The 12,823-nt window shown below is 48.4% G+C and overlaps 2 protein-coding genes across 4 annotated transcripts in view; one reads left to right on the top strand and one right to left on the bottom strand.

Annotated features, from left to right (window-relative positions):
• Positions 1-12,823, top strand: part of wnt5b (wingless-type MMTV integration site family, member 5b) — a 180,204-nt gene that overhangs the window by 73,333 nt on the left and 94,048 nt on the right. The window lies entirely within an intron of this gene.
• The window catches only part of LOC123994359 (adiponectin receptor protein 2-like), an 87,848-nt gene that overhangs the window by 46,752 nt on the left and 28,273 nt on the right, over positions 1-12,823 (bottom strand). The gene's annotated exons all lie outside the window — the stretch shown is intronic.

Below are 12,823 nucleotides of genomic sequence, written 5' to 3'. Positions count from 1 at the left end.
GCGTGTCGGGAGGCATTTATCTGACCAGAGTCTGGCGTGTCGGGAGGCAATTATATGACCAGAGCCTGGCGTGTCGGGAGGCATTTATCTGACCAGAGTCTGGCGTGTCGGGAGGCATTTATCTGACCAGAGTCTGGCGTGTCGGGAGGCAATTATATGACCAGAGCCTGGCGTGTCGGGAGGCATTTATCTGACCAGAGTCTGGCGTGTTGGGAGCAAGGAGAGAGACACGGAGACACAGGACGGAAAGGGTTGATTTTCCCAGATAGGAGAATGAGGAACTAAAGCGCCCTTTTCTAGTGAAGTGAAACAGTGACCAAACCATTGTGCCCTCGTCCCGGCCGGCCACTCACTATTGCATCGGTGCCCTCGTCCCGGCCGGCCACTCACTATTGCGTCGGTGCCCTCGTCCCGGCCACTCACTATTGCGTCGGTGCCCTCGTCCCGGCCGGCCACTCACTATTGCGTCGGTGCCCTCGTCCCGGCCGGCCACTCACTATTGCGTCGGTGCCCTCGTCCCGGCCGGCCACTCACTATTGCGTCGGTGCCCTCGTCCCGGCCGGCCACTCACTATTGCGTCGGTGCCCTCGTCCCGGCCGGCCACTCACTATTGCGTCGGTGCCCTCGTCCCGGCCGGCCACTCACTATTGCGTCGGTGCCCTCGTCCCGGCCGGCCACTCACTATTGCGTCGGTGCCCTCGTCCCGGCCACTCACTATTGCGTCGGTGCCCTCGTCCCGGCCACTCACTATTGCGTCGGTGCCCTCGTCCCGGCCACTCACTATTGCGTCGGTGCCCTCGTCCCGGCCACTCACTATTGCGTCGGTGCCCTCGTCCCGGCCACTCACTATTGCGTCGGTGCCCTCGTCCCGGCCACTCACTATTGCGTCGGTGCCCTCGTCCCGGCCACTCACTATTGCGTCGGTGCCCTCGTCCCGGCCACTCACTATTGCGTCGGTGCCCTCGTCCCGGCCACTCACTATTGCGTCGGTGCCCTCGTCCCGGCCACTCACTATTGCGTCGGTGCCCTCGTCCCGGCCACTCACTATTGCGTCGGTGCCCTCGTCCCGGCCACTCACTATTGCATCGGTGCCCTCGTCCCGGCCACTCACTATTGCGTCGGTGCCCTCGTCCCGGCCACTCACTATTGCATCAGTGCCCTCGTCCCGGCCACTCACTATTGCATCAGTGCCCTCGTCCCGGCCACTCACTATTACATTAATGCCCTCGTCCCGGCCACTCACTATTGCATTAGTGCCCTCGTCCCAGCTACTAACTATTGGATTAGTGCCCTCGTCCCAGCCACTCACTATTACATTAGTGCCCTCGTCCCAGCTACTCACTATTGGATTAGTGCCCTCGTCCCAGCCACTCACTATTACATTAGTGCCCTCGTCCCAGCCACTCACTATTACATTAGTGCCCTCGTCCCAGCCACTCACTATTACATTAGTGCCCTCGTCCCGGCCACACTCACTATTACATTAGTGCCCTCGTCCCAGCCACTCACTATTACATTAGTGCCCTCGTCCCAGCCACTCACTATTACATTAGTGCCCTCGTCCCAGCCACTCACTATTACATTAGTGCCCTCGTCCCAGCCACTCACTATTACATTAGTGCCCTCGTCCCAGCCACTCACTATTACATTAGTGCCCTCGTCCCAGCCACTCACTATTACATTAGTGCCCTCGTCCCAGCCACTCACTATTACATTAGTGCCCTCGTCCCAGCCACTCACTATTACATTAGTGCCCTCGTCCCGGCCACTCACTATTACATTAGTGCCCTCGTCCCAGCCACTCACTATTACATTAGTGCCCTCGTCCCAGCCACTCACTATTACATTAGTGCCCTCGTCCCAGCCACTCACTATTACATTAGTGCCCTCGTCCCGGCCACTCACTATTACATTAGTGCCCTCGTCCCGGCCACTCACTATTACATTAGTGCCCTCGTCCCGGCCACTCACTATTACATTAGTGCCCTCGTCCCGGCCACTCACTATTACATTAGTGCCCTCGTCCCGGCCACTCACTATTACATTAGTGCCCTCGTCCCGGCCACTCACTATTACATTAGTGCCCTCGTCCCAGCCACTCACTATTACATTAGTGCCCTCGTCCCAGCCACTCACTATTACATTAGTGCCCTCGTCCCAGCCACTCACTATTACATTAGTGCCCTCGTCCCAGCCACTCACTATTACATTAGTGCCCTCATCCTGCAACAGACAGGGAGAGACAGATTGAGTTAAAGAGAAAGGGAGATATCTATGTGTGTGTGTGGGGGTCTTAATAGGGGTCTTAATAGACATCCACGTCGTCGGTGCCCAGGGAACAGTGGGTTAACCATCTGTCTTGTGCAGGGGCAGAAGCACAGATTATTTCCAGCTCGGGAGATAATTGGGAGAGAGGTTGAGAGGCGGGGGCTTCCCTAGAGGACTACCCAGACATGTAAAATGAAAGAGCACTTTGACTGGCTGGCTGACACACTGGCTAGCTGGCACGCTGGGTGGGTTGGCTGAGTGGCACAGTGGCTGGCTGGCACAGTGGTCAGCTGGCACAGTGGCTGGCTGGCACAGAGGAGACCTACCTAATGACCTGCTGTCTATTAGGACCATCATCTCCACCATCCCCCTGGGACACACAGGCGGGGGGGGGGGGGGGTGTACCACCTGACACTTGTGACTGCTCAGAGAAGAGTTCTGTGAAGAACAATAACACACAACTCAAGCTAGATAACGTCAGCTAGAACCCTAACCAAAAGCAGGCAGAAATCCCCAGAGATCTAGAAAAATACTTGGCACATTGTTGTCAGTTCTTTCCACACAGCTGGAGAAGTGAGATTGAAAGTGTGGTCCATTTGAGGCAGAGAGCAGACGGACATCTAAGTGTCAGAGTCTTCTGGGGTTGAAGCTTCCTTCTCTCAGAGTAAACAACGATCACATGCAGGAGAAAGAGAGAGGAAGAGGGGCCGTCCCTGACTCCTACCCTGCATTAGAGGAGACAGGAGAAAGAGGGGCCGTCCCTGACTCCTACCCTGCATTAGAGGAGACAGGAGAAAGAAAGGAAGAGGGGCCATCCCTGACTCCTACCCTGCATTAGAGGAGACAGGAGAAAGAGAGGAAGAGGGGCCGTCCCTGACTCCTACCCTGCATTAGAGGAGACAGGAGAAAGAGAGAGAGGAAGAGGGGCCATCCCTGACTCCTACCCTGCATTAGAGGAGACAGAGAGAGAGACAGAGAGGAAGAGGGGCCGTCCCTGACTCCTACCCTGCATTAGAGGAGACAGGAGAAAGAGGGGCCGTCCCTGACTCCTACCCTGCATTAGAGGAGACAGGAGAAAGAGGGGCCGTCCCTGACTCCTACCCTGCATTAGAGGAGACAGAGAGGAAGAGGGGCCATCCCTGACTCCTACCCTGCATTAGAGGAGACAGAGGAAGAGGGGCCATCCCTGACTCCTACCCTGCATTAGAGGAGACAGGAGAAAGAGAGAGAGGAAGAGGGGCCATCCCTGACTCCTACCCTGCATTAGAGGAGACAGAGAGACAGAGAGAGAGGAAGAGGGGCCGTCCCTGACTCCTACCCTGCATTAGAGGAGACAGAAACAGAGGAAGAGGGGCCATCCCTGACTCCTACCCTGCATTAGAGGAGACAGAGAGGAAGAGGGGCCGTCCCTGACTCCTACCCTGCATTAGAGGAGACAGAGGAAGAGGGGCCGTCCCTGACTCCTACCCTGCATTAGAGGAGACAGGAGAAAGAAACAGAGGAAGAGGGGCCATCCCTGACTCCTACCCTGCATTAGAGGAGACAGGAGAAAGAAAGAGGAAGAGGGGCTGTCCCTGACTCCTACCCTGCATTAGAGGAGACCGAGAGAAAGAGAGAGAGGAAGAGGGGCCATCCATGTCTCCTACCCTGCATTAGAGGAGACAGAGAGAGAGGAAGAGGGGCCATCCATGTCTCCTACCCTGCATTAGAGGAGACAGAGAGAGAGGAAGAGGGGCCGTCCCTGACTCCTACCCTGCATTAAAAGCTCCTTTTTGAGGAAGTGAAGCAAAGAAGTGCCCTGCTAGCTGACCCATGTACACAGTAACCCCACCACACACAGTAACAGGGCCTAAAATGAACGAGGTGGATTTTGTTTGGTAAGAATGTCTAGTTCACCAGACACGTTGGCGTGTAGTAACACTCCGGGCTCAACAGTGTGGGCTTTCATTTAAAAAAATAGTCAAGTATGGGCACACTTAAGTGTTGTAATTTAGAGCAAAATAGACGAAAGCATTTCACAACATCCGCGTTAACATCTGCTAAAAAAACATGTAAGTGACCAATACAATTTTTTGCCAAGTATTTTTGCCATTTAGTTTCATATCCGGTATTCCAAAACTAAATCTGAATCCTAATGTTACAGCTAAATCCCACCTCTCGCAGCAACACTGCCTGTCTGGGGGCTGTGGGCACTGAATGATCACTTTTTAGAAGCAATGGGCACAGGCAGAAAAGTTGATCTAATTTACTCAGAAGTCTACTGAAGACTTCGTACTCGTGTTTCTTGGCTATTTACATTTGTTTTGTTCACCATCTACGTTGTTTTCAATGTTTGAGTTTGCTTCCACTGCTAGCAGAAAGGGACATCGTTGGCCTCTACATGCTCACAGCACGTGGGCTTGCATGGCCTCTTCAAGGGGCAGCTCAACATTTTGGGCTGATATTTGTGTTAATACTCAGGTCACAGAATGTAAAATTAAATTGAGCAATATACCACATTACTTATTACTAGTAATGCATTTGTTTTTAGAAACCTTAAGCATGCTCACCCTTTTTTTGTGTGTTTCTATGTGTAATTATGGCCCAAAATTATGTACAATTTAAAAAAAATCTAAAATAAAATAAAATTGATCTACCTGCCATAGTGGCTGTTATACGTGACCTCCAATTGCTCTTAAATACAAGTAAAACTAAATGCATGCTCTTCAACCGATCGCTACCTGCACCTACCCGCCTGTCCAACATCACTTCTCTGGACGGCTCTGACTTAGAATACGTGGACAACTACAAATACTTAGGTGTCTGGTTAGACTGTAAACTCTCCTTCCAGACCCATATCAAACATCTCAAAATCCAAAGTTAAATCTAGAATTGGCTTCCTATTTCGCAACAAAGCATCCTTCACTCATGCTGCCAAACATACCCTTGTAAAACTGACCATCCTACCAATCCTCGACTTTGGCGATGTCATTTACAAAATAGCCTCCAATACCCTACTCAACAAATTGGATGCAGTCTATCACAGTGCAATCCGTTTTGTCACCAAAGCCCCATATACTACCCACCATTGCGACCTGTACGCTCTCGTTGGCTGGCCCTCGCTTCATACTCGTCGCCAAACCCACTGGCTCCATGTCATCTACAAGACCCTGCTAGGTAAAGTCCCCCCTTATCTCAGCTCGCTGGTCACCATAGCATCTCCCACCTGTAGCACACGCTCCAGCAGGTATATCTCTCTAGTCACCCCCAAAACCAATTCTTTCTTTGGCCGCCTCTCCTTCCAGTTCTCTGCTGCCAATGACTGGAACAAACTACAAAAATCTCTGAAACTGGAAACACTTATCTCCCTCACTAGCTTTAAGCACCAACTGTCAGAGCATCTTACAGATTACTGCACCTGTACATAGCCCACCTATAATTTAGCCCAAACAACTACCTCTTTCCCAACTGTATTTAATTAATTTATTTATTTTGCTCCTTTGCACCCCATTATTTTTATGTCTACTTTGCACATTCTTCCATTGCAAAACTACCATTCCAGTGTTTTACTTGCTATATTGTATTTACTTTGCCACCATGGCCTTTTTGCCTTTACCTCCCTTCTCACCTGATTTGCTCACATTGTATATAGACTTGTTTCTACTGTATTATTGACTGTATGTTTGTTTTACTCAATGTGTAACTCTGTGTCGTTGTATCTGTCGAACTGCTTTGCTTTATCTTGGCCAGGTCGCAATTGTAAATGAGAACTTGTTCTCAACTTGCCTACCTGGTTAAATAAAGGTGAAATAAAAAAATAAAAAATACAAAAAGTTAGTTAGTTTTAGGCCCTACACAGTAACCCACCACACACATGGCCTCCTTTAATATCAATATGGAAAACACATTGGGGTCGTCTTTCCAACTCTGACCTGATTCGAGAGCCATGCTCCATCACAACTATTATGTGAACAATCACTTTTTCTCTCTCCACAGATCACATTGGTGTCCGGTTGCTAAGCAACGGTTCTTTTTTTGTCCAGATGGAACTAGTCCGTCAAAGTTGCTAGCTAACGTCTAAAATCTCAAACTAAATATATACTGCGATTCCAACCACAAAACATCTCATCTTTGATTTTAAGCCGCAAAATATAACAGCTAAGAATTTGTTTTCCAATTTGCTTGAATTCTAATTGAGACTCCACGTGACATGGAAAATATTCATGAATCACCAGCCAGGCCTACGGCAATATCAGCAGCCAGGCCTACGGCAATATCAGCAGCCAGGCCTACGGCAATATCAGCAGCCAGGCCTACGGCAATATCAGCAGCCAGGCCTACGGCAATATCAGCAGCCAGGCCTACGGCAATATCAGCAGCCAGGCCTACGGCAATATCAGCAGCCAGGCCTACGGCAATATCAGCAGCCAGGCCTACGGCAATATCAGCAGCCAGGCCTACGGCAATATCAGCAGCCAGGCCTACGGCAATATCAGCAGCCAGGCCTACGGCAATATCAGCAGCCAGGCCTACGGCAATATCAGCAGCCAGGCCTACGGCAATATCAGCAGCCAGGCCTACGGCAATATCAGCAGCCAGGCCTACGGCAATATCAGCAGCCAGGCCTACGGCAATATCAGCAGCCAGGCCTACGGCAATATCAGCAGCCAGGCCTACGGCAATATCAGCAGCCAGGCCTACGGCAATATCAGCAGCCAGGCCTACGGCAATATCAGCAGCCAGGCCTACGGCAATATCAGCAGCCAGGCCTACGGCAATATCAGCAGCCAGGCCTACGGCAATATCAGCAGCCAGGCCTACGGCAATATCAGCAGCCAGGCCTACGGCAATATCAGCAGCCAGGCCTACGGCAATATCAGCAGCCAGGCCTACGGCAATATCAGCAGCCAGGCCTACGGCAATATCAGCAGCCAGGCCTACGGCAATATCAGCAGCCAGGCCTACGGCAATATCAGCAGCCAGGCCTACGGCAATATCAGCAGCTAGGCCTACGGCAATATCAGCAGCTAGGCCTACGGCAATATCAGCAGCTAGGCCTACGGCAATATCAGCAGCTAGGCCTACGGCAATATCAGCAGCTAGGCCTACGGCAATATCAGCAGCAGCCTACGGCCTACGGCAATATCAGCAGCTAGGCCTACGGCAATATCAGCAGCTAGGCCTACGGCAATATCAGCAGCTAGGCCTACGGCAATATCAGCAGCTAGGCCTACGGCAATATCAGCAGCTAGGCCTACGGCAATATCAGCAGCTAGGCCTACGGCAATATCAGCAGCTAGGCCTACGGCAATATCAGCAGCTAGGCCTACGGCAATATCAGCAGTACAATTGAAGAGTGTCAGTAAGTCAGGCTACCATTTGTTTTTAGTTCGATGGGAAGAGTATTACTGCATTAATACTGCTTGTTTTCATCAGAGTAGCAGTAGGTTCTTAGGTAAAACAACTGTTTCCCTGATATTATCTCCCTTCTTGTTAAAGGGGAAGTTTACCTCATATCAACCCGGCAGGCCCTGCCCATTGCTTCACACGGTCTGATTCACACTAATCCTCCACCAAATGTCACAGTGGGTGCGAGACCTTGAGAGTGAGTGTCTCGCACCCACTGTGAAACTTGGAGGAGGATTGGTGACGATCTGGTGGTGCTTCAGCAAGGTTGGAATCAGGCAGATGTGTCTTTGTGAAGGAGGCACGAATCAAGCCACGTACAAGGTTGTCCTGGAAGAAAATTTGCTTCCTTCTGCTCTGACATATGGGACTCCCAATCACGGCCGGTTGTGATACAGCCTGGATTTGAACCAGGGTGTCTGTAGTGACGGCTCTAGCACTGAGATGCAGTGCTTTCGACCGCTGCGCCACTCGGGAGCCAAGGTGACATCCTGCCTTTAAAAGGGGCAGCAGAACATTTGACTCGTCTGTGATATTTTGGTTAAAAGACCATTTTTTATGCAAAAATATAGCAATATATTACATTGCTTATTAATAGTAATACCTTTATTTTATTAGAAACATCAGAGCATGCTCACCAAGTCTTTTTTTGTCTGTGTGTAATTACGAAAAAAATATTTTAGCTGGAGTGGCTGGTAGATTTTTATTTATTATTTTTATTCGATTTTTTATCTACCTGCCACAGTGGCTGGTGCACCCAAAAAGTTGTTTCCAGGCCCTGTTTCCAGGGAGTGGCCGATTCATCTGAAGGACCTCCAACAGGCAGTCCTTTATATTAAAGAGGGCCTATAGAACCTATAGAAACCAACCTCCCCAGCCATAAAGCTAGGGTGAAGTTTTCGAGATTGATGCTAGAAACTACACTGAGCAGCGGTTGGGTCATTCTGTGGTGGAGTGATTCCTAGTTAGTCTGCCACACGGGGTGACTATCAGAAGATCAGTAGGTTTAATACCGCTGGGTAAATTCTAATGAACATGTCAGTCAGGAGGATGTGGTTGATAGTGGTGTGGAGCGGGAACAGGCTTCTATGACTCATAATGAATAGAAAAACATGCTGGGAAATGTTCGCTTGCAGGTTTCTTCTCGCCGATGCAACGATAACACATAAAAAGCTGCAATCAGCGGTTCAAGCTAGGTGGTATTCTTCACTTCTGGCAAATGTTGAAGTGAGCGGAGTAGTTATAAGATGGCAAAAGTGTTCGTAGTACCTGAAGAAGTGTATTGATAATGTTTCACAATGAAACATCACACACACCCATACACAAAACACCCCCCCCCCCATAGCACCATCAGGACCAATTGGACACGTCACCCTAAGATAAGCTACTTCTGTGCTCATTACCATGCTTTTGATGCATTTTGGACTGTTTTTTATGGATGTTGACTACAGGGTTGCAAAACTCCTGGAACGTTCAATAAATTACCTGGTTTTCTGGAAATCCTGGTTGGAGAGTCTGGAGAGTCTGGAGAGTCTGGAGAGTCTGGAGAGTCTGGAGAGTCTGGATAGTCTGGATATTCTCTCCTGATTCTAGAAACCTCCAACTGGGATTTCGGGAAAACCAGGGAATATATTGAAAGTTCCCCGGAATTTTGCGACCCTAAATGACTACTTTAAAAAGGTCTTCTCCAGAACCGATAGACTGATCGATACCAAATGTGGTATCTAGCAGCTATAGATGCACATCTTCAAACACACATTTTATAAGAGCTCAAACCATATGGCCGCAATAAGCCAACGAGCTTGCATGAACAATACTTTAGATTAGCTAGACTCATGTCCCTTAGCATGTGTGCCAAATTTCATCACTCCGAGTCAAACAGATTGAGAAGTATAGCGCCACCGTGTGGCCGAACATATGTTGAGTGTTGACTGTGTTTGGAACAAGTTTGGTTACGATATGAATATCCGTGTCTGATTTATTAGCATTAATAATAATAATAATAAATGCCATTTAGCAGACGCTTTTATCCAAAGCGACTTACAGTCATGTGTGCATACATTCTACGTATGGGTGGTCCCGGGGATCGAACCCACTACCCTGGCGTTACAAGCGCCATGCTCTACCAACTGAGCTACAGAAGATCATGCCCGATAACCCCCAAATTAAATGTTTATTGATCAGTACTGGCCATGTTGTTTGACATACTAGTCTGCAAAACATTGCGTTGAGACCTTGGTCCATGGATGCCATATATGAAGGTTTATCCAGACCGGCCCAGTGGTTCCGGACGAGATGTAGCGTTTTTCACTAAATTCAAAAATGGTGGAAAATTCATCATGGGACCTTATGGGTCCTTGGGGACAATGTGTTCCTTGTGAGAAGAGGGACCTATGCACTGAATTTCAGGAATCTAGGTCATATGGGGTGAGGGGGCGTGACTCTTCAAAGTTAGCCATTTCAATCACCTGTTATAGCGCCACCTTGTGGCCAATTGGAATGGCATTGCACGAGAGAGTGTAGACTATGAGCCTTTACCATCACGTCAAGTTTCACCCTCTTCGGCCTTACCATCTCAGGGGAATTTGGATGTCAACTTTCCTCGCATGAAGAAGAGGAAAAATAATAATAATGAACACCAACGAATACAACAGGGTTTCGCTGGCTTGAACCCTTAATAAGATAAGAATACCAACATAAAGTAAATGTCTCAGCAGAATAGAACAAACATCTCTCCAAGATCAGATGTCTGACCCCATACTGGGGTATAGAACTCTATGCCGTTTCATCTAGCCTTTAACGTGTGATACGATTGGAGGATGGAGGAAGGAGAGGAGGATTAGTTGGCGACAGAGAGCTGCTAAAGTGAAGTGTGGTTTTCTCCCTCCATCTCAATATAAATGTATTTTTGCATCTCCCTCTTGCTGAGATTATAAATTGACAGTCTTCCTCATGGAGCAGACTGAATAAGAGATGGGAGGTGAAGAGTATTCCTCATGGAGCAGACTGAATAAGAGATGGGAGGTGAAGAGTCTTCCTCATGGAGCTGACTGAATAAGAGATGGGAGGTGAAGAGTCTTCCTCATGGAGCTGACTGAATAAGAGATGGGAGGTGAAGAGTCTTCCTCATGGAGCAGACTGAATAAGAGATGGGAGGTGAAGAGTCTTCCTCATGGAGCAGACTGAATAAGAGATGGGAGGTGAAGAGTCTTCCTCATGGAGCAGACTGAATAAGAGATGGGAGGTGAAGAGTCTTCCTCATGGAGCAGACTGAATAAGAGATGGGAGGTGAAGAGTCTTCCTCATGGAGCAGACTGAATAAGAGATGGGAGGTGAAGAGTCTTCCTCATGGAGCAGACTGAATAAGAGATGGGGGTGAAGAGTCTTCCTCATGGAGCAGACTGAATAAGAGATGGGGGGTGAAGAGTCTTCCTCATGGAGCAGACTGAATAAGAGATGGGAGGTGAAGAATCTTCCTCATGTAGCTGACTGAATAAGAGATGGGGGGTTAAGAGTCTTCCTCATGTAGCTGACTGAATAAGAGATGGGAGGTGAAGAGTCTTCCTCATGTAGCTGACTGAATAAGAGATGGGAGGTGAAGAGGCAGACTTGAGGTTTTAACTTCCACCTATTTCCTGTATGTAAAAATACTGTGTATTTAACTAGACTAACTAGTGTAATAATGGCATCATCCAGGTTCCAGTTGACGATCAGGCTGATAGGGAAAGTGACTCTTTCTAGAATGACCCTGTCATACTTGTTCTTTTCTCTATTAGTGTTACAGTGTTACAATGTCTTCATCACAGTTCTAGTAGATGACAGTCTAGATGGGGAAAGTCACTCTCTCTGACTCAAGTCACTATTTCTAGTGAGACCAGTTCCTTTTATGACTGGTCTCGGAATCACCAACTTTTAAGCCTGGAGACAATGGAGACATGGATTGTGTGTGTGCCTTTCAGAGGGTGAATGGGCAAGACAATATTTAAGTGCCTTTGAACGGGGTATGGAAGTAGGTGTCAGGCGCATTGGTTTGAGTGTGTCAAGAAGTGCAATGGTGCAGGGTTTTTCACGCTCAACAGTTTCCAGTGTGTGTATCCAGAACGATCCACCACCCAAAGGACAGCCAGCCAACTGGACACAACTGTGGGAAGCATTGGAGTCAACATGGACCAGCATTCCTGTGGAACACTTGACACCTTGTACAGTCTATACCCCAACGATTGAGGCTGTTCTGAGGGCAAACTCAATATTAGGAAGTTGTTCCTAATGTTTTGTAAACTCAGTGTAGGGTGCCACCTGGCAACCACCCACACAGCCACCCACCCACACAGCCACCCACCCACACAGCCACCCACCCACACAGCCACCCACCCACACAGCCACCCACCCACCCACACAGCCACCCACCCACACAACAACCTAACAAGAGAAGTTAAGAAGCTTGATACTGTTCACTACTGGATTATAGAATGAAAATAGAAAGCGGAGAATGTCTAGAAAGTTCTGAGAATGTGATCGCTTGTCGATTAAAATAACTTGTTTGTTAACGTGACACGAGGAATGAACCTTAACCCAGTTGTGTGGTGTAATCCAGCCAGCCTGACAGACTTCAGACCAACGACCATTACTGTCTGACTGTTGCTACATACAACGCCACCTTTCAACTGGGTTGGCTGCAAATAAAATATGTTGACCTCTGACAACTATAGACGTGGGACTTAGGGTGATGATTGCCTGTAGTCCTGGCCTTAGATCAGGTGTTCCCAACCAGGGGTACACACAATGCCGTCAGGGGTACACCAAATAAAATTGTGATTCACATTTTTTTTAAATATCTACTTAAAAAATAAATTAAGAAGTTCACATTTTCACAGTCCATTTATATTTTCCAATGGGGCTATACATTTGGGAGAGGTTTTTCTCTCGCCTGAGTAGCCTTGTTTCACTGCCAAAAATAAAATGAAACCATCTAGGTGTTCAGCGAAATAACAAAACAATGTCAAATACAGGTAGTCAAATAATTAACATTCAATCACATTAAACATTACTCTCTCAGGGGAATTCCACTAACTGTCTGAATGTAGCCAAACGTAGCTGCTGCTCATGTTGGCATCTGTACTGATGGCGCAAAAGCCATGACAGGAAGACATAGTGGAGAGGTAACGCACGT

Source organism: Oncorhynchus gorbuscha, linkage group LG14 (genome assembly GCF_021184085.1).
Source record: "Oncorhynchus gorbuscha isolate QuinsamMale2020 ecotype Even-year linkage group LG14, OgorEven_v1.0, whole genome shotgun sequence".
Lineage (NCBI taxonomy): Eukaryota > Metazoa > Chordata > Actinopteri > Salmoniformes > Salmonidae > Oncorhynchus > Oncorhynchus gorbuscha.
The sequence above is the reverse complement of the archived record's forward strand: the minus strand, read 5'-3'. Positions and strand labels throughout refer to the sequence as shown.